The sequence below is a fragment of the Aphelocoma coerulescens genome, chromosome 4 (genome assembly GCF_041296385.1).
Source record: "Aphelocoma coerulescens isolate FSJ_1873_10779 chromosome 4, UR_Acoe_1.0, whole genome shotgun sequence".
Classification (NCBI taxonomy): domain Eukaryota; kingdom Metazoa; phylum Chordata; class Aves; order Passeriformes; family Corvidae; genus Aphelocoma; species Aphelocoma coerulescens.
In genome coordinates, this window is record NC_091017.1 from 20072766 (window position 1) to 20097329 (window position 24564).

General features: G+C 41.9%; 1 protein-coding gene across 12 annotated transcripts in view; it reads left to right on the plus strand.

Annotated features, from left to right (window-relative positions):
• ADGRL3 (adhesion G protein-coupled receptor L3) overlaps positions 1-24564 on the plus strand; it is a 492473-nt gene that overhangs the window by 59042 nt on the left and 408867 nt on the right. Inside the window, exons 1-3 of one of the 12 annotated variants that reach the window (XM_069012995.1) lie at positions 8017-8072; positions 8308-8431; positions 8775-8899. The exons of 8 other annotated variants lie outside the window; for them this stretch is intronic. The gene's annotated coding sequence lies outside the window, so the exon portion shown is untranslated. 3 more of the 12 variants (XM_069012992.1, XM_069012996.1, XM_069012993.1) reach the window with 3 other exon arrangements.

Here is a 24564-nt window from a genome sequence, read left to right on the forward strand (position 1 = left end):
AAAGTCCTTATTTTTTAAATGAGAGGTTTTGGGGAAGGATAGTTGTTTCACATTCTCTAAAATGTCATCATAGTCTTTTATTGTTGCAGATTCACAAAATACTTTCATGTGCATAATCATCTTTCAGTAATCAAGGAGAAAATGAGTCATTATTTGGGTTAATGTATTTTAAACACTAAAAAAACAAGTTTGCCTTTTTGCATCCTGTAGCTCTGTTGGGCTCCTGTGCAAGTTTGAGGGCCTGAAGAGATCAACCTTCTTCTTTCACTGTCAACTATTTGCGTTCAGGCACTAGTTTATTTTTTTAAGCAAAGGACAAAACTGAACTAAAACATTGAGCAGACTGCTTTTTTTCTCTGACCAGAGTGTATCAGTTTTGGCCATAAATCATCAGGAGGGCATTTTAGTTCAACTTCGTCTCAGTTTTTCTCAACAGAGCACAATAATGGAGATTTTAGTTTTGTCAGTACTCTTGGTTTGACCACATTCCTGCTGCTTTGTTGATGGTCACCAGTGATCTTTGGATGTCCTCAGACTCAGTGCTGGATGACCCTTTGCTGAGACCTGGCTCCTTAGGCTGCTCTTAACTTGTTGGTTTGAGGTATTTCCAAAGCTGTGTGTGATCTCTGTTAGCTGCATGTACCATGAAAAGATGCTGTGTGTCTGTTCTCAAGGACAAAAACCATTTCTGAAAATGGTCTATGTGCATTTGGCCAAATGAGAAAATAGCACTGCAGTGGTGGTCTCAAATCAGGCTAACGAGAGAGGAAGTAAAATTTAAACATACAGATTTCAAAGGAGCAAACCCACCCCACACTTGCAGTCTGGGTCACTTAACATCTTTCCAGTTAACCTGCAGACCTGTGTGGCCATATTTATTTAATCTGCCGACATCCAGGGACGGATGTATTGACAGGGACTCTGTGATCTTAAGCTTTGCAATCAGTCCTGTCTCCTGTCCTGAAGAGATGCTGGAGGAGTATCCCCTCTCCTGGTGGCTGCTTGGGTTGTGGGGTTTTGTGGTGTCTCTCAGGCCGAGCAGAAGCTGCCATGTTTTGCCATATCTGTGCCATCCCCTGCCTCTTGCCACATTGTCTGATAGTGTAGGTCTGATTTTTCCTCCCCTGACCTCAGTGAAGTCGGTTTAATGCTAGTGGAAGGCTCAGTCAGAGCTTCAGCAGCCCCTGGTTTATCATCCATAATACTTAGGATAATGTGACAGCAAGGACAAGAATGAGAGCACTGGAAGAGCTGAATCCAAGTGTGCAGCTGGGTCAGGATGTTACCCCGACTGTGCACAGCAGTATGTAGGACACACACCCTGGCTGTCAATAACCAAACTGGTTTTGTGTCCTGCCTTTAATGATACATCTCTCGGAGGGGTGGTTACTCCAAATGATCCCTGTTGGCCTGCATTCCTAGTGAAGGCAATGTCTGGAATCACCCTCTACCTTTTCAAGCTACTGATGGTCCTTTTACTGATGATTGCAGCATTAAGCTAGAGTGAAATAATTTTGCAAGTCCTGTGCATCGCCACTAACATGTCTTCAGTATTATCAGGCAAGGTGTATTTTTAGCTGTGATAAGCTTTCTAAAGGCAAACAAAGCGAGCAGCAAATTCTTCCTTTCAGCTGTAACAGTATTTTTATTTGTGTGACTTTGTGTATGTCAGGAGAAATAGAGTTTCCTTTTCTTCTACTTACGCCACTTAGCGCAGAAAAGATGGGAATACATAGGGTAGTTTAATGCAGATGTCAAAAACTACTATAGAGGAGTAAAGTAGTCACAAAAGAACAATATACGAGGTCTTAGGAAAAGAAGGAGAGCGCAAGCAGCAGCATGTATGAAAGGAAACCTGCACAGGATAAATTCCTCAGTATAAATCCTTTGTAAGTTACTATTCTTGCAGTTTATGGCTTTGTTTAGTATCAGATTGCCTTCATCTTGTGGGCTCCTGCAACTGGAGTTTATCAGGATTGAGTGACATGAAAGTGTTTGCATATTCATAAATTAGTCTTTTTAAGACTTCCCAGTGGGACTTTTAACTATGCTTAGTCTGCTTATCCATTCAAATCCACTGCTACAGTGTTTTAAAACTTGAAATCATAGCTGCATCTGATTTTCACCATGAAATAAAATATTGTAAGTGAGGACACATGTTAGCAATCAACACAAGGTCTTTCAAATGAACCCTTGTACTGCAGGATGGGAGGCTGTTTCCAGGGAAGTATTGACAGACCCTTGATCAGTTGAAGCCTGGGGCACTGAAATCCATCAGTAGGCACAGAGGTTAACGCGGAACAGGTTTTGGAGGTGCTCAGTGCTTCTCAGCAATGGACCAGATTGTTTCTGTATCTCAGCCATAGCTGGCTGATCTTCATCAGGCTAGCTGTAAATCATGTCATGGGGAAGGTGCAGAGGTAACAGCAAGAAGAATCTGCTTAAATTGTGTGTGTGGAGCAATCACAGCTTTTTCGCAATCTCTGTGTGCCCCCGAGTGCTGGCATTTTGACTGGCAGTAAATTTTTCATGTAGAAACAGGAGTTGTGTTGAATTGTTTGTCTTATCTCAGTCCTTGTTCATTTTCATGCAAGCTTTGGCCAGTCAGTGGGATTGCTGATTGAATTTGTTCAATTAACAGAGACTTTCATGTTACAGAAATGAAAATTCTTATTTTTAAAATTTATCGCTGGATAGCTAAAATGGCCAAGTGTGGATGAACTTTTCAGAAGATAAGAAACAATTAAAGTTGAGTGTCATGGCTGTAATTTTCCAGCAGACTGGAGATCTTGTGGGTCACACTTATTAGATGTCCAACTTGCTTTATTTTTTTTTAAATAAAAGATTTTATTTTAAAGGGCAAGTGTGCAGCATTTAAAAAAATATTCTGATGGCAAATTGTTGTGTGCACTGAAAGTAGTTGTTTTTGAAACAAGCAAGTAAATGACTAAATATGCTTGTTACAGTAAAGAGAACTAGAAAAATCCAAACATTTGGTGCATTACAGTACAAGGGGGAATCCTCGGGAAAGTGCTACACCATAACACAAAGCACTGCAGAATGGAGGAGCTGAAAATAAAGGCACAGGAATATTTTTGGAAAAAGCTTGTGTAGTTGGCTGAGGTTAGAAAAGTATAAACACATCCTCTGTTACTTGTGAGGGCAGAGGGCAACTTGTAAAAATAGCAGGTAAATTTCTCATTTAATATTTTAATGAATTCTGTGATTTGTAAAGCCGTAGGCCATGTTTATATATATATATATATATATATATATTTATTAAATTGAAATTATTTCTTCTTCTAAGTTGCTGTGAAATTCCTTAATTCATTTGGCATGCACTGGCCACTACAAGAGAAGAATAATGAGACCTCTGATCCTGGTGTGTGTACATTGTATTCTACTGTATGGCAGCCTGCATTTCTTAGCAGTACTCTTATCTTCTCCTTTAAAGCAATACAGTTTAACTTTGCAGGCCCTGTCATCCAGCAGTAATTTTCTGTCACTGCAGGATACCAATCCCCTGTTTGCAGCTCAGATGCATTTTAGCACTTCACCCTGTTTGAACACATTATTGTTTGAGGGCTTATGTAGATGAGGGATCTGTAAGCTGAATTGCTTAAAACTGAACTCACTGTCTTGTTTCAAACACTCAGCACTATTTTTTACCATAGTTACTTTATTTTGGTCCTTGTCTTATATTTGCATTGTGACAGATTGAAAAATAGGCAAAAGGAAAAAAACACCCAAACCCATCTTCTGACATCTCCCTGTTTTTAATTCCTGTGGTAGTTCTTTTATTATAGCTAGGTTTGCATGGGATCATTTAATGTAGTTAGACCACTGTTACATTTCTTTACCCATTCATGACCAAATTAGGTTTGATTTTATGTTTAAATTAGTAAGACTAAGAGGAATAAGGCTGTAGAAAACACAAAAAGGACTCCAAAACAGTTAAAGTTGGGGAAAAGAAAAGTGCAAATAGGAGGACTTTATGTTTTCTTATTAATTTCTTTACATTAATAAAATGAGAGAGTAACAAGAAACAGTAGGATCTTATGTAGAGCACTAAACTACTCCATGTGCATAAGCTCCTGCTTTTTGCATGTGGATGTGAGAAGTGAACTCAATACGGCTGCTGACTTATGAGGGATTGGAATTTAACCTGCTCTAGCTGGGAGTTTCTCTTGGTTTATTATTTCCTGTGTTAGGCTTGAGTATAGACTGGTGGAGAAGTTTGGAAATCTGTCCTTCCTTGCTACACCACAATTGGTTACAACACAATGGGATTCAATGACTTTGTAAGCAGTTTCGTGGTTTCTAAATTCACTTTTCCTGTGATTCAATGTGATTTTTAGATTAACCATTTTCAAATTTCTCTTCCTTTTTAAAAGACACATTCTATTACTGTTCTTTGAGCCCTGTGGAAATTGTAAAATAGGTTCCATAAATAATAGATGAGTAAAAAAAAAAACCCTCTTTGTTAAAAAAAGTCAAGAATTCCTGATCTCTTCAAGATTAAGCTTTCTACCCTTGCATGCTTAAAAAACCACCCTAAGAGATACCGAAACTTTCCAGTGCAAACAGACCAAGTCCCACACTTATTCCTGATTCCCAGTTTCTCCCCCTGCAAACAAAACATATTTTGCCCATGTTGTAGCCCCCTGCTTCCAAGCTGGCTTGTCAAGTTGTGTGTTTGCACAGACATTCTATCTGCAGCAAATTGTCCCATCTAGAAGGTGTCTGTTGAGATTTGGGAGCACCTGTGCAAGGCTCCACATGTCTGGTTTTGTCCCACTCCCTCCCTCTCTTCCCAGTGTCAGTGATTCTGAATCCCAGCATCCTCCTGTGTGCTGAGGAATGCAACTAGGCACGGGGAGGGGGAGTTGGAGAAGCAAGGGAGAAAACTACTTTTGGGGCAGGTTTCCCTAAGTGAAAGCTGTTTTCCTGGGAGCTGGTACTTGGCAGAAAGGCCTATGCACCTGTGTGTCCTGAAATGGGCCCTGACCTTCTTTTCTTTGTCATAGAGCTGGATCAAGCCCTGGTTCCTCTTTGAATGCCCTACGGAACGGGTGATCCTGTAATATACACGGCAGTGAGCATAACTGGGAAAGGAATCCCTTCTCAAGTGCCTTTTTCTTTCTTTCACTATTTTTAGGGTATGTTGTATTTCCTTACCTCCTATAGATTTTTGGGGTTTTTTCCTTCAAGGTGTGAAGGGCTAGAAGTGTGCAGCAGTGCATGGCAGCATGGGGTCTTCAGGGAGCATCACTAGCTGTTCCCTGTTTAGAAAGGTGGTGGTGGTGGGGGGTCAGAGCTGGCATAGGTAGAGGTGGAAAACATTGTATTGCTGGGGGATGAAGCACCTGCAGCAGGAAGGGCTGTCATTACCTGGCACAGAGAATTTAGATTAAGGAAAGTTTGGATCAAAGGAAGAGCTGTTTGAGCAAGTTGTCTTTTGTTTTTTTAATGTGAAATCACATTGACTGAAATAAATTTGAGGTGGAGAAACCAAATGGTAATTTTAATGATGCAGCAAAGTGTAATGATGAAATACAGTTCCTTGGGCTCCATTTCATCATAGCATGTACCTTTAAAGCCATGGGCTTCAGGGGGCAGAGACTGTAGCATCTGTCTGCTCAGGCCTTTATTTGACATGGTTGGGTAGGCTATTGAATTTCCTACTCCCCACCTTTAGCTTAGCTGTGTACTATATGTTCTCCACAATACCTCAAGCTGAAAATTGATCTCTGGTCAATACTGTGTGATGATTCGAACCACTCCCGTAATCAGCACTGCTCGTTGAATGAAATTCGTCATGGGAGGCTTGATTATTGTCTCCACCAGGACTAACCCTACTGAAAGGGCTATCAGACTGTCTGAATTTGGACACTTTGGAAAACTGCCATGAGGAATTATCTATGCTTCCAGAAAGGGCTAAATTGAGCAGAGATGAAGTGCTGGTGTTTATTGATTTCCTTTTTAAAAAAAAAAAAAACAAAACAAAAACAAAAAACTTTTTTATTTTTTTCCTTCACTCCTCCTGACTAGGTAGAGCAGAGGCAGCTTTAGCTGCATGGTCTGGGTGTTGAGATAGCGCTGCTGCCGTGATGATGACTCTTTTTTGACCCCATGTCAAATTGTCTACAGCACACACTGGAAGATTTCAGGGATTCTTTTTAAGGAAAGACCTTTTGTCAAAAATGCCACATCATGTAAAGCAGCTTTGTGGTCCTCTTGGCTGTATGCTATGGACAAAGTAGAACAAAAAGGTGTCACAGTTGAGGCTGAGCACTTACCAGTTTGTGTATCAGCCTCAGTACAGAAGTTCTTGATCTACTGGAACAGGAAAGAGGAGCTGCAGCCTTCAAGTAAGTGCCTGGTTAAAGAGGGATTCACCATGAAAAGTGATTTCCATTAGGTCATTTCTTGGTATACCCTTGTCTTACATTATGAAGTTTTCTGGTGCTATATAAGTAAAAGGGACATACTATACTAGCACAACAAAGAGCTTAGTAGCAGCTAATGATATTTAAACACTTGATACTTGCTTACATAATGCCTTTTATTTCTCCTGTGCTGTGTTCAGGAGTACAGAAGGTGGGTCAGATTTTTTTTTCTCCCCTTCCTAGTGTTGAAAATTTCAGTGGTGCTGGTGCAGCCTCTATTGGGAGACCCTGTTTCATTCTGCAGGAGCACACACCACTGATCTTTATTAAAAATGTATTTCAAATAGCAATAACAAATGAAGTGCAAATACCATGACTGCATTTGCTTCACAGAATGTTTTTAAAGTTAGTGTGGATTAGGGCATGCCAAGCTTTAGTAAGGGGAAACCAAAGGGTGAAAGTACACCACTGTGCACTGTTGCCTGCCTACCCAAAGAGCTTTATGCAGTAACAGTGCATGGTCCAGGCTTGCTAATAGCACAGTTTGTCTTCCCAGTGACAGCTCCTCTGCCCCTGACTCGAGGACCTAGAATGAAATCTTAATCTCACTGCAAAGCTCTCATTGACGTGTATGGACTTTGGTTCAGCTCCGTTTGATGGAGCGCAGTGGTTGATTTGAAAGCATTCAGGCCAGAGTCTCTTCACCAAGTGTGTTGTGCCTGTTTGTCACCAGATAACCCTGCATCTTTTAATAGAGTTAAAGGTTCGTGGGCAGGCTCTGCCCTTGTTTAATGCCATGGCATTGTTCCCATTGGCTTCAAAAGGAGGAGGCACTTAGACTGGGACTCTCAAAGGCCCTTAGGACCCTAAGTCCCATTCATTTCCTGATTTCAGTGGGACTTAGACTTCTAAATCCCTTTGTGAATCTAAGCCATAATGCTCTACTGCCTAGGCACAAGTATTAACAAGAGTTCTCTTTTTATCCTCTTAGCATGGTAAGCCTGGAAAGTGGAGCTCTGTGTTATCTTCCCTGTGCTCCTGAAATAGGCTGAGAATATGTGTAGCTGTTTAAATATGGAAGTTGTCTTCTTACTTGAGTCTGGATTACCATCTCCTCCAGAACTATAAAAACAAACAAGTCTGGATGACCAAGCTCCTTTCTGAGCTGCATGATGGGTGTTGGGGTGGAGAATGGGTAACCTGAGTGAAGGGGGAGGAGTACATAATCTCTTTAACCCCTTTCTGTCCTTCTCCCGGCCAGCTTGGTTCCTTGGAGTGTGCATGAGAATCATCTATGTGACAAACCCTTTCCATACTGGTAACCGTGCTTTGGAAGAACCTTGTGCCAGAGTATCCACAAGCACTTGATCCACAAAACCTGTGGGGAAGCTAGGTACTCACTAGTGGGGCCATAAAAAGCAAACCTTCAGTTAGAAACCTTCATAAGGGCCTCTTACTGCCATTCTTTCAATGTCAAATGAGTTTTTTGCATCTGCTTCCTCATTTCCAAATCTATTGATAATGGGCCCAGTGCTCAGCTGATGCAAATTAGCTTAGTGCCACTGAAATCAGGTCACTGGCTGTGTTGATTAAAGTTGTCTGAGGAGCTGATACAGGCTTTCTGGTTCTTCTGGTGTTAAACAGTTTTCCCTCTGTTGCCATCTTCTTCCGTTCAAGAGCAATGTGAGTCTAGAAATGATTTTGAGCAAAAAGAAAAAGCTGTATGGTGTGTTATGTCAAAAGTAAATAATGTATAGGCTTACAGAGGATCTAATGATTAGTTGTTGGCATATATTCGTGATAGATTAGGAATCCTTATCCCATTAATGGGTCAACTCTTAGCCTCTGTGATAAATAGCTTGGATTGGCAGAGAAGGAAGATGATGAGGTATATTCTCTTTGCTATGATGATCCTAAGAAACAAGGAAAAATCCTTTCACCGAAGTGTATAAAACACCCAGTTGATCTACAGTTAGTGCATGGAACTGCTACAGAGGTGCCACTCAAATCCTGCCATTTACAGTAAAGTGTGTTTGCAGCAGGTAAGGCTTTAACTTAACTGGTTTTGGGTCGATTTTTAAATCCCTGAAATATGAGGACTCACCATCTTCCACTGTTCCAGAGAGGAATGGGATATTAATACTTGTGCAAGTTAATGGGAATAGAGAATATAGCATGCTCTTGCATTTAGGGGCCAGGGGTAACAATGCTGCTGGGCTCGATTCTGCTCCTCCCCTAGTGAGCCACCATCCTTCTGGGCCCAGAATGAGCTTCTCCAGGGAGCACTGCAATGCTGAGTTTCTTTCTCCTTCTGTTGTGGATCACTGTGGTTTTAGTGGCTTGTGCCACAGTTTTCTCTGCAAATGGGGCCATTCTTGCTTTTAGGTAATTTTGCTACAAAAGAGTGAGTCCCAAGTGCGGCATGGAGTTTTGTAAGTGGAGAGGTCTTGGCTAGTGACACTGTAAGAAGATTTTGCATCCCTCAAGGGACATGTATTCTTCCACACTTGGTATCTGTTTCACTATCTCTCCTATCGGTTGGGTCTGAAGATCCTGAAAGAGGCTCAGAGCACAGCTCCTAAACAGTCGGTTTTTCATGGGGCATTCAGAGCCATTTCCATGCTGAATTCCCAACTCATGGTAGCAGAGAGTGGCATTCCAGGAGGATGCACAAAGTACCTAAGCACAGCATTTAGCAGTGCTGGCCCAGACATGAGAGTGGGGAGGGCTGGCCTTGCAGTGGACTCCAGACTGCAATTCAGGTGACCTGTGCTCACACGCCATTGATTTTCCATCTGACCTTGCACAAGGTGCATAACCTCCTCCTGCCCTGGTTGGCCATCTGCACCGCAGGGACAGCGCCACTGCCTCTTTCATGGTCTTTGTCCTCAGACCTATTGAATATATATTGTTCAGGGCAGAAGGGGCTTTACTTTACGTGTGTGCAGTACTTAGCGGGCTGCAGCTTAGGACTCCACTGGGATTTTTGGGTACTATGGTAGTAGTAAAATAATGAATGATAGCTTGTGTGCTGCTTTCCTCCCACTTCATCACTATTGCCATCCTGACCCTTTCCTGCCTATAAAGTTCCCATATTGGCTTTGAAATGGTCTCCCGTGACTGTCAGTCTCTGCAACGATTGATGGGTAATGTGTGACTTATGCCACCAGTGGGCATTTTGCATTTTTACTTCATTACTGGTTGCAAGTACCTTGATTTTGGAACGCTCATTGTTTGCTGAAGCTATGTTAAAAGTTTTATGAAGTAGCAAAAAACCTAACCTGGCATGCCCTTGAGAAGTTTTAGGTGTTATTCCACCATCAAGAGCCATTGTTAAAGCTTCCATAAACTTTTTTGCATCCTGGCTTGAACAGATATACTGGAACAAAATGTTAAAATGTTTGCTTGAATGTCTGCAATTAGACTTGCTGGGGAATGGTTCTAGAACATATTAGACAGAGTGGCTCTTAAATAATCTTTTTAAAAGCAAATTCATCTGGTTCTCAGAATTGCTTTCTCTGAAATTGCCAGTTGCCATGACCAACAGGGCTCCAGTGACTCTTGGGAATATATCATTGTAAAAGTGATTGGAGATTAATTAAACAATTTCATAATCTGGTGGAATAGCTAAAATATACATTTGCTTTGTGGGAAGCTGGCAATAAAAGAGGTATACATATTTCTGGTGGCCAGAGGCGCTGCTGTGCATTGTGGAGGCAGCATGTTGCTCTTTTGACGCTTTGGCAACTTCTTCAGCTCTTCCCTTCATGATTTTGGTGGTGAGGCAAGAGCAGGGCATGGCTGGGTATTGCCTGGGGCATCGGGGACCTTTCACTCAGGATAGGAGGAGGGGTCATGGTCCCTTACAAGAGAAAGCCAAAAATTGTATCCTTACCTTTTGTGGTTTCCTGGGTGGTAGCTGATCTGATAATGAGGGACTCAGAGCTATTTATTTAATCCCAGAGTCTAAAGGATGAAGCTTTTCTTTTCGGAATTTGCATAAAAGAAAAAAGAAAAAAAAAAGATGCCTTCTGCATGTCATGTTTCACTTTCATTGGCAGCTTCTGCTTCTCCAACTGTTGGTTGCTAAAACGTGTGTTTGTTGTGGGTGGAAAGCAGGGTAGTAAACACACGATCCTCTCCAAACATCAAGCAAATTTGGTGTCTCTCCCCAACTCCCTATTTTGAATCACAAATTTTTCTTTAACCCCTTGGAAATAATTTGAAAATCCATGTTGTATGCCAGTGAAGGATAAGTGTAACCATAAGATCCTGTGAGCTTAAGCTTCAAATCTTCATGTTTCATACTCTGAATGGTACTTTACCACATACCTTCCTTAATTTTATTTTTAAAGTAGATATTCCTATACCACCTTCTCCTAGAATTAACAATGTCTTTGTCATTAATGATCAAGGTAATTCAAATAAGAAAAAAATCACATGAATTTTTAAAATGGTTCCAGTTCATGCTTGCTTTCTTATTCTTTTCACCCTGCCCCACGGAAATGATTATAAGTGTATGAGAAAATGTATGGTTATGCAGGTCAAATTATCCTTCAACAATTATTTTAATGTTTTGAATCTTACTCTAATACCCATGTGTCAGAATTTTGGAGGCTCAGATTTACTGATCCTAATGTCACTTCATTTTCTGGCTACAGGGAGCAACTGTAGCCTTCAAAGGACAGGAGCAGAGAGGGTTTTGTAAGCACAGGACACACCAGGATGCTGTGTGCGTGTTCAGTGTGCAGAGCCTGTGCTGTGACAAGCAAAGGCACTGGATGTAGCTCCACACAAAAAAGCAGCATTCTTGGTGCATCCTTGCTGATACTCCTCACCTTGGCTGTCCTGTTACTCCTGGAGTGTGAAGAGCCCACGTGTGGCCACGCATTGTGTCCATGCTCTGCTGCCCTCAGCAGTGCTGCTGCTCCCTCACATTCCCGAGTGCCGGCTGAAACGCTTCCTTGTGGCACCAGCTACATCGAGGAGGCTTCAAAGGTGCTGATCATTTCATGGTGTCCCTTCTTGGGTAAGGACATGAGATAGCCAGACGCCTTCCAGATCTGCTAGAAATCCTGTAGGAAAAAAGGTAGCAACTTTCCTTGGTGGAAAGTTGTCTGCTGTAGCAGATGAGCATCGTTGTGGTGATCTCAGTTCTCACTGTAACTTCTTTTTATTAAGATCTGAATACAAAAACCAACTTAGATGGTTATGAGATGTTACTGTGCAGTTTATTTCTCCTAACCTACTAGAGTGTATCCTTGCCCAAGGCAATGCAACATGCTGTGTGATTGTCAGAGTGGAGTTGTACCAAACATGAAAAAGAAGGAAAAAAACCCCCTTCATTTTGTTCTGGCCTTAAATGCAGAAAGATGACAAAGAAATCCAGTGTAAACCTTTAGGCAGTCTATGCCTTTATTGCAGCCCTTGAAAATAATCCAGTAAACAAGCAAAAAAGCATAATTTGGAATGAATGGTGAAATGCTGTGTTTCTCTTCAGTCAGCTCTCTGCAGTCTTCAAAGATAGGTTAAGTGTCTGGTAGAAGGAGGGTTTGTGTGCAGTCAAAGGGCCATGCTTTATCCTAAAAATGACCTGATTGCCTAATTATTATTTTTTTCCCCAACCAGCTGTGGTTGTAAATACCACCTAAATATGGACTGGAAGAGTTGGTGTCTGTTTTTACATTGCTCGCTTTGTGTTTCCCCTCTGTGCTTCAAAGATTGGCTGTTTGTAGCTTTGTGTTTTCCCCCTGCAAGCAAAGAAAAGCCCCCAAATCAAATCATTTCATCAGGGGTATGAAGATCTCAGTGTCAAATTTCAGACTTGGCAGTGGAATATCTAAAATATTTTCTGATTTAATTTTGTAGAATGGTACCTGTCGAGTCAACAATGCATCCTTTTAAGAAAGCATTATGTTTCCTAGTCCTTAGATCATTGCATGTCAGTTGTTCTGTATATACGTGCATATATATGTGTGTGTAGATATATATATTTTCACTAGGAAATTTAAGTAAATCAGATAAGTAATCATGTCTCCTCTCCTCTGAAACCATTCCCTCTCAGCAAGGTTAACCTGCTCAGTAGCAGAGGGTAAATCCTTCTGAAACACTTCCTGAAAGCTAAGTAAGTGCTCAAGAACTTGAAGAAAGACTGAAATCAGTGGGCTTTGGGCCCCTCAACCCTGTCCCTTAGTAATTTCACATTGCTGTGTAACTTCACGTCCTGAACCCTGTCCCACTGGTGTAAGAAGGGACAATGGATATATAGTGAGCCCCTTCACAGTATTTTTTATTCCCTTGGCTGTTGGCCTCATATTTTATTACCTGCAAAGTATTGAAATGCTGAATACACAGTTGTTAATGTAATTTTGACTCCTTTGTGCCATTTGTTTCAGATGTATCACTGTGCTCCAGAAGCAGTGATGAGTTTATTTTCTCCTGACTACTGCAAAAATCTGTCTGCCTATCTATGTGTGTATTTACTTGGGTGACTCTGCAGATGGAGGAGTCAAGGTTGGAGAACTCTGCCTACTGGTTTCAGGTTTGGGGTCAGACTTGCCCGCATAGAGAGTGTGTGTTGTGCTCTGTTTATTTGAAGCATGAGCTCCCCTGACTTCAGTTGTGGTTTTATGTGCACTAAACTTTTGCAGTGGAAATCCTTGGTTGTCACTTCAGCTTTCCTTTGTCTTTCTGGAATTTCTACTCTCACTTCAGCTTCTCAGATTTACTCCTGTTGGATGGGGGATGCCTGAAAGATAAAAGGATGCTGCTGGTGCCTGGGAAGACATGAATATTTCAAAGACCTTCTGCCTCAAGACAATTCAGGTCTGCAAAGAAAACTCTTGGAAATGTGTGCATTGAGTAGAAAGGAGCAATGCAGAGGGCGTTTCAGGAGGAAGGAGAAAAGGCACCTGGTGGCATGAGAAATAGCCAGTATCATTGTTATGGGAGTGTCCAGTTTGGAAAAGCTGGAGTCATGAATCAATTCCCTTTGCCAGGGGCTGCAGCAGAGAAATTGGTAGGTTTCCACTTAAGTGGTCCTGTGCAGGGCCAGGAGTTGGACTTTGATGATCCTTGTGGGTCCCTTCCTACTCAGGATATTCTATGATGCTGTGATTCTTTGAAGTGCTGCTGAGTGCCTGGTGCCTCCCAGCACTTGCCTGCTCTCATCTTGCTGGGTGCTGCCAGCTCTGCCTGCTGGGCTCTGAGTGCCTCCCAGGCCTGTCATATCTGCTGAATATGCTTTTTCCTTGCACAGCTGCGTTCATTTTCCTGCAGTGGAGTCCCTTGTGAGACTCCCTGCCTCAGGAATTAGTTTGTCAGCCTGCAGGATTCAAAAATAGCATCCAACCTTCTGCAGGGACTCCCTGGCTGGAGTAAACAGAGCAGCCCCGTGCTATGACTCCACACACTTCAGTGGCAAGGCATCTCCTCTGGGCACTTTGCTCTTATTTGCCTGTGAAAAAAAAGTAACTGGCACTTGGGGTTCTTGGTTTCTCCAAAGCCTTAAGTTGCCTTTGGCTGACTTCCATCCACAGCAGAGGAAGGAAGGGAAGCCTGGCTGAGCAGTGCCTGCTGACCTTGCTGTGGTGACTCTCTTGGGGGGGGAAGGAAGGCATTTTGGTTCCAATGCAAACTGGCTCCACACAGCTTGCTGGGGCTCTGTTGCTGCATCCCAGTTGAGTTGAGAAGTTACATGAGTCCAGTTTCTCTGCAGAGGAGTGCAATGCTGCTGCCTCCCTGTGCCAGTTCTTTCTCCCTGGGAAATAAAATGGCTAAAAGGTGTAAAAAGTCTGTGTGGACTCTGGAAGCAAGCCTGTGTTTTGGGGTCCTATTGCTTTCTCTCTTTTTGCCTTACTGGTATTTATGGAGATTTTTTCGTTTTGAAGGAATTGGAACGTCCGCTCAGTCCTCCCTCTTAAATATGTGTTCCCAGTGTTGTCTTGTTTCCAGGCTAAGGCATAATGTAGCTATCAAAGCCTCCCCCTTGGGCTCACCATGCAGTGTAGCATATTTTTGGCCTTAAGCAAGGGAAACAGATGATAAGCTGAAGCTAGTTATCCTTGTGTTGAAAGTGCCAGAGTGGGGCCAGCAATCCCTGCTGCTGCGGGTATGGACCTGCTATGGACACCTCACCTTCCATTATTCTGTGCCCTGTGCCAGCTGCTTCTTTTCAAGGCACTGCAACATCCTAGGAAGGTACTCTGCAGGGGAAATGATCAATGCAGTCTTAGTCCTGCCTCCACATGTCCTTGTGAAGCAAAGCGTTAATTGTCCACTTCTTGCAGAGATTGAGAGATGGCATTTTTCTCCCCACTCCTTGTGTGTACACAGTTTCTGGGTTTTCTTTAGTTTTGATAGCAGGAAAAGTGCTGATAGATACAGATCCCCAGTCTAGACTTTGCTTTCATGTGAGGACCTCTGCTCTTGACTTCAGGAGGTCCTGAGCAACCTTGCTAGGTGAGAATACATAGGTATAGTGCAGGTCAGGAGAGGAAACAGGAGAAAAAGGAGCACTGCTGTGTAATACCTGCAAATCAATTCTGTTTGCCCTTTTGAGGGTTCAGCCAAATGGCCTGCCTTCAGCTTCTGTTTGCAAGAAAATACAAAGATGAAACCACTGTGTTCGCCAGAGGGAACGTAACTGAGGGAGGAGCACCAGGCACACCCAGCAGCCTTGTGTCTTGTACCTCACGATAGCCTGTTGATATTTGGAGTTCCTGGAAAGCTGTCTGTGCTGCTACTCCTTGTCGAGGGTTGATACTTGCAGGAAGCATGTGAAATCCTACTGTGATAACTTTAATGAACACAAGGTACTACTCAGAAGATTTCCTGCCTGCTGTCAAAAGTGCCAGACCTTTTGGTTGCCCTCAAAGACCTGGAAGCCTTGAAGCACTTTCAGACTTTCCTGCTGTTGAAGTACTCTGTGTAACAAATATCCTAAAGACAACTTCAGAGCAGTATGCCTCTGATTGCAGTACAAGACTATCAAATGGTTTCTCTAACCCTTTGTATAATTTTGCTCTTATTCTGGAAACGGGGGCCTGTGCCTCACCTGCCCTCCATCCAGTCACTAGTTCAAGTCCCACGGGAAATACCCAGCAGCATTAGTGCTTTTAGAAAAGCAGGAGTGTCCTTTGGCTTGTCAGAGTTGAAGGGAATACAGTTGTCTTTTCTACAGTAACAAGTGGTTGATTTTGTGATCCGACCTCCTATGTTAAGCCCCTGGGTTGGGAATCCACTTGGACCTAGGTTTATATGCTACACATATATAGGAAAGGCAAATCCCTGGCAGATGTCAGAAGCTGTGCTTCCCATGTTGCAGTGATACTGAATTCTCTACCTTTTCTTTTAATGTAGCCTCTGTTTTACTCATTCCTGATGATGTGAGATGTACCAGCTCCTTTCTGGGCCATATCCCTTGCTGTATTCCTCTTGGTGTAGTCAGCAATGTACAAGACAGTTACGATTATTTACTCTCCAAAGTGCTGTGATTAAGAGAAAGCTGACCTGTAAGCATCTTTGAGGATAAGTGTAAGTCCTCTGTTATTTGGGGAAAAAAAGAGGAGCTGCTAAAACGCTCCAGATCTTATCTGTAAAACATTTATTTGCCTTTTTTATTCCACCCCCCCCCCCCCCCCCCCCCCTTTTCTTTGCTATTTAGAAGGATGGAATAGTGTTTTATGAGCTGTGTTAACTAAATCTTCGCTGAGATGTGACTCTAAGGTAAGAACTGCTATGAAACAGAGATGAACTGCAGCAGGATTTTATTGCATAATGTCCGGAGCTGCTGCTAATCTGAAACACTTGCAGCTTGCCAGTGCTCAGGTGGTGGGTGGCTGTTGGCTCGCCAGGGTGCAGGACTCAAGTCAGGCTGAAGGATGGAGATACTGAAGAATTAGAGGGCTGCAGACCTGCTGAGCAGGACCACAAATCATGCATTAACTTCCATTTGCACAGTGCTCTGAAGATGATAAATGTTGCCTAAATGTTCACTTCAGCTTCAGCATGAATTAAATCCAATAGAAACATGGTTTGGGTTTCATTTTCAAAACATTGCACTTGGACAAAGAGTTTTTGTAGTGGTTTTCTGGTTTTGTTCATTTAAATATTTATGAAAAGTATGGGAAAGAGATTTCATTAAGAAAGAAATCTTGCAGTATTCAACTGAGATGTCTTCATATGTAGTTCTGTGGGGTAACTGCAGCACCAAATCCTGCAGGTTCCTTTGCTTTTGTGGCTGCAGTAAAGCGTGTATGATGACACTGAGAAGGGCAATCAGATTTAGATGTAGCTCTCCCCTGACCCTTCAAATTTTGCAACAGGAGTTACCACTGATTTCCATCTTTTTGGAGCAGGGCACAGACTGACCAGCAATGAGTGCGCTCACTGTGGTTGGAGCAGTGAGCTGTAATCCTCCGGCTGGTGTTACACAGAAATCCAGAGCCGCTGAGCCATCAGTCCCTTCCAGCCTGGAAACGGGAGAAGCTAGGCCAGGATTCAGGGGAATGCTGCCCAAACCTAGGCTTTAAAACACAGCCTTGCAAATTGCGGACATGCTAAAACCCCAGTGGCTCCTGTGGATGTTGAAAGCTGTCTTGGGAGTCTTGGCCACTTTATCCAGGTGGCTGAAGGCTTTAGGACTGATTTGGGGAACCTCAGCCTGTGTTTCTGGGGGATTTATCTTCTAGCAGCCCTGACTTGTGTTTGCAGCCACAAGGATGATCAAGGCCTGACATGCAAGGACCTATAAGGTCTTGGCAAATGATAAAAATATATAAGGAAGTTTGTTGGGGTTTTTTTCCCCACTCCCAGTAAGCCTCGCTGGATAAGACAGTCCCTCTCAGTTTAGTATCTTTGTGCACTTCATCCTCCTACTGTGCTGTAGAGAATCTCAGCCTTTAACATTTGTCACCTTGTTGGATTCGCTGTGTCTATTAGTACAGTGGATGAGTCATCTGGCGTATGTAAGCACAAACCTTGGGAGAAGATAGCTCTAAAACTGCCTTTTCTACTGGAAGCTGATAAGCTTGTTACATATGCAAAAAAGGATATGTATATCAAGCAAAGCCAATATATGACTTGGTAGCGAAGACCAGTCGGAAATACAAAATATATGTAACGATGAATTTGAACACCGTACTAAATCACAGCTGTGCCGTTTTATTGGACATGCCTTCCTCAACTATGAAAGCTTCAGCTATCTTATAAATCTGTCTCTTAATAGTTAGCAGTTACAGTTCTTTATAGTTTATTTATCGGATACTGCTCAGCAAAAATGCACCTTCCTGTCAGCTTCCTTTATATACTACATTTTGTTCAACACTGCAAGCTGAAAGTTTTTGCTGTGCTCTCTCTGCTGGTGCTGCATGAGTGACTGAAGTACAGTCTAGAGGTTGTGAAGATTGGTGTTACAAAGAACACCAATTACAAAGAACACCAATTACAAAGAACACCTTGTGCAGCCGGCACTGAGCAAGGGCTTGAGATGGGCTTCTGCAAGCAGCTTCTCACATTTATCCTCTGGGACCACCCACTGCTTTGGATTTGCTCTGTGGACACTGAGACCTCTTAGAGCAGTTCAGAGTGGGCATGATAAGTGTACATCAGCCATCAGGCATTGCTGGGATCCCAGTTTAGACCAGTTGCTATCATTTTTATCACCCTGATGTGATGCTTAGTGGAGTCACTTGTTCCAGATGTGGGAATAGGTGTGAATGTCTCTGATAAGTGTTCGAGGAGATCCCAGCCAGCTAATAAATTTCAATTTGAGGATGTTGAACGTGACTTGTGATGCTGGTCAGGTATGTGTACAGGCTGCCTTTCAGGGTGGTTGTCACCTCAGCTGTCATGTCCCCCCCCCCCAGCCATCTGGTGTGAAGCAGCTATTGACATCTGGGAGCCACCATGGGTTTGTCCATCCTTCTTTCCTTTTAGGTCTTTAGTGTCTCACCAGCACTTCCAGTCAATCAAGAGAGTGGTATTCAATCCTAAGTCTACCTAATGTTTTTAATTTTTCTGTCCAGGGTTTTTACTGGTAAATTTAATATTGGATGAAAACATACTGCCTGTCAATATTCTGCTAAGTCACTAACTCTTTTTTTTACTCTTCATACTATTTAAACAATTATAGTCTCCCTTTGTCATTCACTTGATGTTTTTTCAACCAATATTCTTGCTCTGGTAAAGTGTTTTGGATACTATGTCTCTGTTTATACTTCTCTGTGTCAATGAAGAAGCACCAGCAGGAATGGGGTTTCTCTGTGAGGTTCAGCAGAGAGCAGATTCACAAGACACATTTCTCTGTGGCATTCAGCTGCTGAGGCTTTTTGGCCAAATGACCTCTGTAATGGTTTATGCAAAAAGAAGGGAAATTAAGAGCATTTTTTTGTTCTAATTACTGGAGGTCTGCCTTCATTTCAGGTCAAACCATTAGTAAGATCTCCTCTTCCATGTTAAGGAAATCCTGAGCAGTGCTCATCATATTAAGAGTTGGTTATTCCTTTCATATATCTAAACACAAGTCAACTGTGAATAAAACTGTGATATCCACTGAGACCTCCATGTGCAGAACTTCTTAAAGGATCACCTGAGGAAAGTGTACTTTTTCTTAATGCCTTTATTTATTTTTTTAAAATTCAGAAAGGATTAATAATTTATGTGGCTTGTGGAAAACATATCAGCCAAAAACACACCTAGAAGATAGTCAACTTTTAACTATTGGCTTCGACTGAGTGCAGTTTTCTAGAAGCAGAAAATGTCTATAATGTGGGCTTGGAGTAGGTAAAAAAAAAGTCACCCTGTTGGTTGGTGCTTTTGTTATCAAGTATCATCCCACAAAAGTGTTCATTTACTCGAAACCAGTGTCTCTGCCAGTTCCTGCAATAGGTTTTTCTCCCAGGCATCCCATTCAGTATGTCTCTGTAATTTAAATAAGTAATTTAGCTCCTTAAAAAAAGCATATGATTACCTGGAATACTTTCCTGCATTTTTAATTTGCTTTTACTTGTGTCAGACTACTGATGACATTGCAAAATGAAATGAATATTTGATTGCAGAGTTTATAGCAAATGCAGGTCTAATTGCTTAAGCCAGTCATGTTTATATATCTGATGCCGTCAAACTTCTTTTGGAAAAATACAGCAAGACCCCAGTCTGGCAAGGGCCCTTAACCATATCCTTAATTTTTATCCACACTAGTTTTATGGGGGCTGCTAGGACTTCTCAGTTATTTGAAGCTGAGAAGGGGGCTGGCTTGTTTTCCTCGTGCAGGAGTAATGCTGAGGTTTACACCCTGAATTAGGGATGTAATGAGCTGGTGGCTCCTGGTATCTCAGAGCATATCTAGAGTTAAACACATGCTTAAACGGTACAATTAGTTGTTTTGCTTAGTAAAATGCACCCATCAGCTGAATGGGAAGTGCTACTTTGAGCATCCATCTTGTCTAAGATTCAAGGAGAGGCCAAGAAAGCAGCAGTTTTGCTGTTTGGTCAGGTGTGGCAAATGCAAGTGGCAGCTTGGCAGCAGTAGGACTCTTCTGTCATGGATATTTAAGCAAGTTATTAAAAAACTTATTCTTGTCCTTTCTGTGAAAAATTGTGTTGAGTAGTTGAGAGATGTTTTGTTTATGCTGGCTAGCTGCAAACAAAACTTTATCGTTTACCTTTTTAAAAAAATTAGGATGGAGCCAAGCAAGGAAATATAGTAAAAAAATAAAAAAAAATTAGGCTGTTGAAAAGCAGTGAGCTTCTCAAACACACAGAGAAAATGTGTTAGTGAGAGCTGGTTGTGTGCTACCTCTGGAAAACTAACCTCTACAACAATTAAAATACATTCATCTGTTCCAAAGGGAAACCCAGAATTGGTTTGATTATTAGTTACCCCTTCAATATCACAGTGCATAACTTGAGGCATTTGTTCTGAGTTCCAGAAGTTTTCATGGAAACAGAGGATTACCCAAACTGCTTGCCTGGAGCTGAGCAGGTAGAGGCACAGCACCTGGTTTTATTGAGAGCCCTGTGTGGTAGGGTGATGCTTCACCTGCATGGCATGGGATGACATACATGAAAGCCAGGCTTGAGTGTCTAAACCTTCATTAAAACTGTTGCAGGGGGATGCAGGAGGATAACTCCTGAGGATTTTAATGGGATTGCAGGGTTGTGGCAGATATTGTTGGGGGCACACCATTAAAGGTCTCAGCACCCCATGCCAGAAAAGTTTCCTGTACACCTAGAGCAGCTCTTGTTTCCCTTTGGCTTGGAATGTATCTGACACTCGATCCTGGAGCTGCCAGGAGCCAGGGTCTGTCTGCTTGTAATCTGTTCCACTTTCTGGTGCAAAGAAGAAAATACTTCTAATGTGAAATCCATTTTAAAACACACATAAAAAAGAAAAAGCCCCTACAGCTGTTTGAAAGCTGTTCGGAAGTATGGCATATTAGAAATAGTCCCAGCTGAAATGGATTAGCAGGCAGAGTTCAAGTGAGGAGGTCAAATTTGTAAACTGAATGCAATTTATCTTGTGGCACTGCAGTTTATCACATGGTTGCAGGAATAAAGAAATGCCACACACATGCACATATTCACACCTAATAATTTAAGAATAACTGGAAAAGGTCTTAAAGGACATTAAAAGGCTTCTGATGACATCATGCTATCTGAGGTAATAAAACAAAGATGGTTTAAGTCAGTTCCAAAGCAGCTGTAGCCAGAGATATCTTTATATGCCAATCTTTATATATATTTCATGTCTCAAGAAAAAGGTGATTGAATCCTAATATTGCATATTGTGTGAAGAGACACTGGTTAAGATTTTTTTCTCTCATGGATTTCTTCATGCTACATTTCTTTTATTTATTTTACATTTACAGAGATTCTTTAATATCGGGATTAGCTGCATTTAGAGATCTTTAAGACCTGTGGGATGGTTTGCCCTGTAGAAAATCAAAACTTTTTCAAGGCATGATCGTGTAGTTTCCTTGGAGCCCCTCCTTTTGGCAAAGTTTTATCTTCTGCTTTAGAAGGAGCAGGAGCCTTTTTTTCCTTCCTTTTTAAAATCCTCTTTAAAATCTAGCTGGAGGATTTCTAATTGAGTTTGTGTAGCAGACTGTTGGACACTTGATTTCATGAGGGTGTCTGCATAGAGAGCCTCTGCTTTTCTGGTGGCTTCAGATCCTGGTGGTGCAGAATTTCCAAGGCCCATGCTTTGTCAGTGTTGCCATGTTGGTGATCTTCACTATGTTGGGATTGCATTTTCCCTGACGGGATGCAAAGCTCACAGAATGAGCTTATAGAAGATGCCCTTGGAAATCTGATCTTTTTGGGACTTTCAGATTGGACTGTGTTGCCTTGAGACAATGCAGCCTGTTAATAATCTTTAGTCTTGGTTATGAGTGTCATCTAAGCTTGTACATGTGTGTTCATCGTGCTCTGATGTGGGAAGGTGTTCTTCTGTCCTTCAAAAGATGTTTACAAGTGTCACCAAAACAGAAAAGGTGATAGGTCTCCTTTTGGAAGAGGACTGTGACTGCTAAGCCACTTGGAATTAAAAGGTCAGGATAATTCTGCATTTTAGTCACATTTGGTGCTAAGTTTAATGATAAGGACATTTTTTCAAAGACACTTTAGGTGGTGTAAACTCCAGGGAAAGATGTTAGTGTCACATTAATAATAATTATTTAGAAGTGTGACAAACTCATCTTGAGCAGCCTCTATTAGACACAATTTTGGAATGAAATTTAAAGTAGAAGGTAATTTCTAGATGCAATTAAAAACTTGTCAGAGTGGAGAAGCAGCCACTTTCTGTCTCATTTTGATGGTAAGCACTGTAATGAAGTGGCTCAGCCTGGCATTTTCCTGCCTGCAGCCTGATCATGGGCAATCCTAGTGCAGTATTTGATGCAGCTGAATTTCTAATGCATTAAGCTCTAAATGTACTCAGAGGCAAAATACCCCCAACTTGTTTTCTATGATAATTTTCTTTTAAGGATATTTTTTTAAACAAGTCCCTGAAGCATCAGTACCCTTTATTCCAATTATAATCATTTCAAGATGTGATCCCTGCAGAAAACTATGGAGTTGGTATGTTTGCAGCTTTTCCTTATCCTCGTGTGCCAGTCGCTAGAGGGATAGTAACTGAAGCATGCAGCCCTCCTTCCAGCATGCCTTTCCTGGCTGCATATTTTTGAACTCCTCCTTTGCTCTTGCCTGCCTATCTTTTATATTGTTGAGGAATTTGGTGTCAACCACAGCCTTGGAACTTCTTTCGTTTTAGACCAAACCCATCATATTTTGCTGTTTATGCATCCCCATTCACCACTTCCAGTTACTCCAATCTACTTCTAGTCCAGACAGCCCCTGTAATTAGGCCATGGATGGACTTTTTAATTGTGACCATCTAGCCCCAAGGATGATTTTCTTTGTTCCCCAGTCTGGTTTTGCCACCTGCATTTCTTAGAGCCTCATTTCAAGTTAACAAACTTTGGTGGATGGCATTATGGGCCTAAAATATCCATTGTAAGCTAGTGTCCATGCTTTTATCTTGACATTTCCCACAAGCAGGACATTTAATAGCCAATCTGTGAGTGTTTTGTCTTGATTTCTTGCAAGGCTGGCCTTTTCAGAGGAGCAGGTGGTGACTAAGCAGAGAGAGCTCATTTTAAATCGGAATTATTGAACTTGATGTCCCTCAAACCCTCAGCACCACTGACCATGCTGAGCTCATGTCTTTATTCCCATATAGTCCATGACCCACAGTGAGATCCCTGTAGGACCATCCCTCTCTGGTGTATTTCCATGGTTTAGGATGCCCTTGGGCTGTAAACTGTGGCAGATCTTCATGAATGCCTTCCTAATTGTGGCTGACAGCAATACAAAAATCAATTTAGCATGGAAAAAAAGGAAGCCAGTATGTCGTAAGTTTGGATGCTGCTGTCTGGTGGGATTTTTGATTTGTATGTGTTGTTTTGGTAAAGACTGGAAGAGTTCTAAGTTTGTGCAGTGCTAAGCATTTTATGGCATATTTAAATGTCTATAACATAATTCGCTTTACCATCAGAAGGCATAAATGTCAGCCTGTTGACACATTATAAAGACACAAATGGAATGTAGCCTGGCAGACTGGTGCTGGTTTTGAGGTTTAATAGTACATCTGTATCATTTATCCCAGCAGGAAATAACACAGGATGTTGCCTTGTAATTTTTTACTACTGTATAATAAAATGTAACCACAATAAATGGTGTCTAAGCAAGTAATGCAGCAGATTCTGGATTTTGTCCAGTGTGCCTTTACCACTTAGGTTAGTTTTGCCCCCCTACAAGTTTAGGCAAGATGTGATTTTGACTGGATACAAACTGAATGTGGATCTCTTTAATGTGTTACATACATATCTATAGAGACCTTTCTGTGCATTCCACCTCTTAATTGGCTGGCGTTAGCAGTGTGCCAGTTCATTCCTCTTTAAATAACTCCCATCCTAAGTTGAACTGTCCTTGAAAGGGTCTGTTCTGCATTTCGGCACTTCAAGAATGTCTTTGCAGGTTGATTGCTTTCCCAAATGTCCTCTCTGTGATACGATGTTATGTGCAAGTAGGCTTTTGATAAAAACTTGAGTGGCAATATTTCATGGAAGTGTTACGGGATTCATGCAAATGGAGAGCAGGGACTTGGAGTGTTGTGTTAGCTTATGGTACATTCCCTGCTCAATGCTAATGGGGCATCTCGCACACCTTTCAGCATCCTTGAAGGTGCTGTGTCCTGCCAGGTGCCAGTCCTTTCCTAGTTTTGGTGTCTGGGCTGCTGCATTGCTGCAGACTGGGAATTTTTTTTTTTATTAAAACCATGAGAAGTCTGAGAAAGGAGTCAGCACTCAGCTAGGCACTTCTGCAGGGGCCTGATAATGCAGAAGGGCTCTCTGGTTGCTTTGTAACATCTGTCCCGCAATGTTCCAAGTGAAGAAAAATATGAAAACATTATTCTGTGCATATGAGAGTGCTGCACATTTGTAAAAAGACAATTAACATAGAAATGAGGGAAGCTTTTGATTCATCAAGTAGATTCAACAGACTGTGTCATTTCCTTGATTTTCATTTTAATTAGGATTAATCAGTTTTATCTCCTAAGGTCTTTGCAGAGAATTTACATGAAACAGAAGACTTTGGTCAGCAGTGTGCCAGT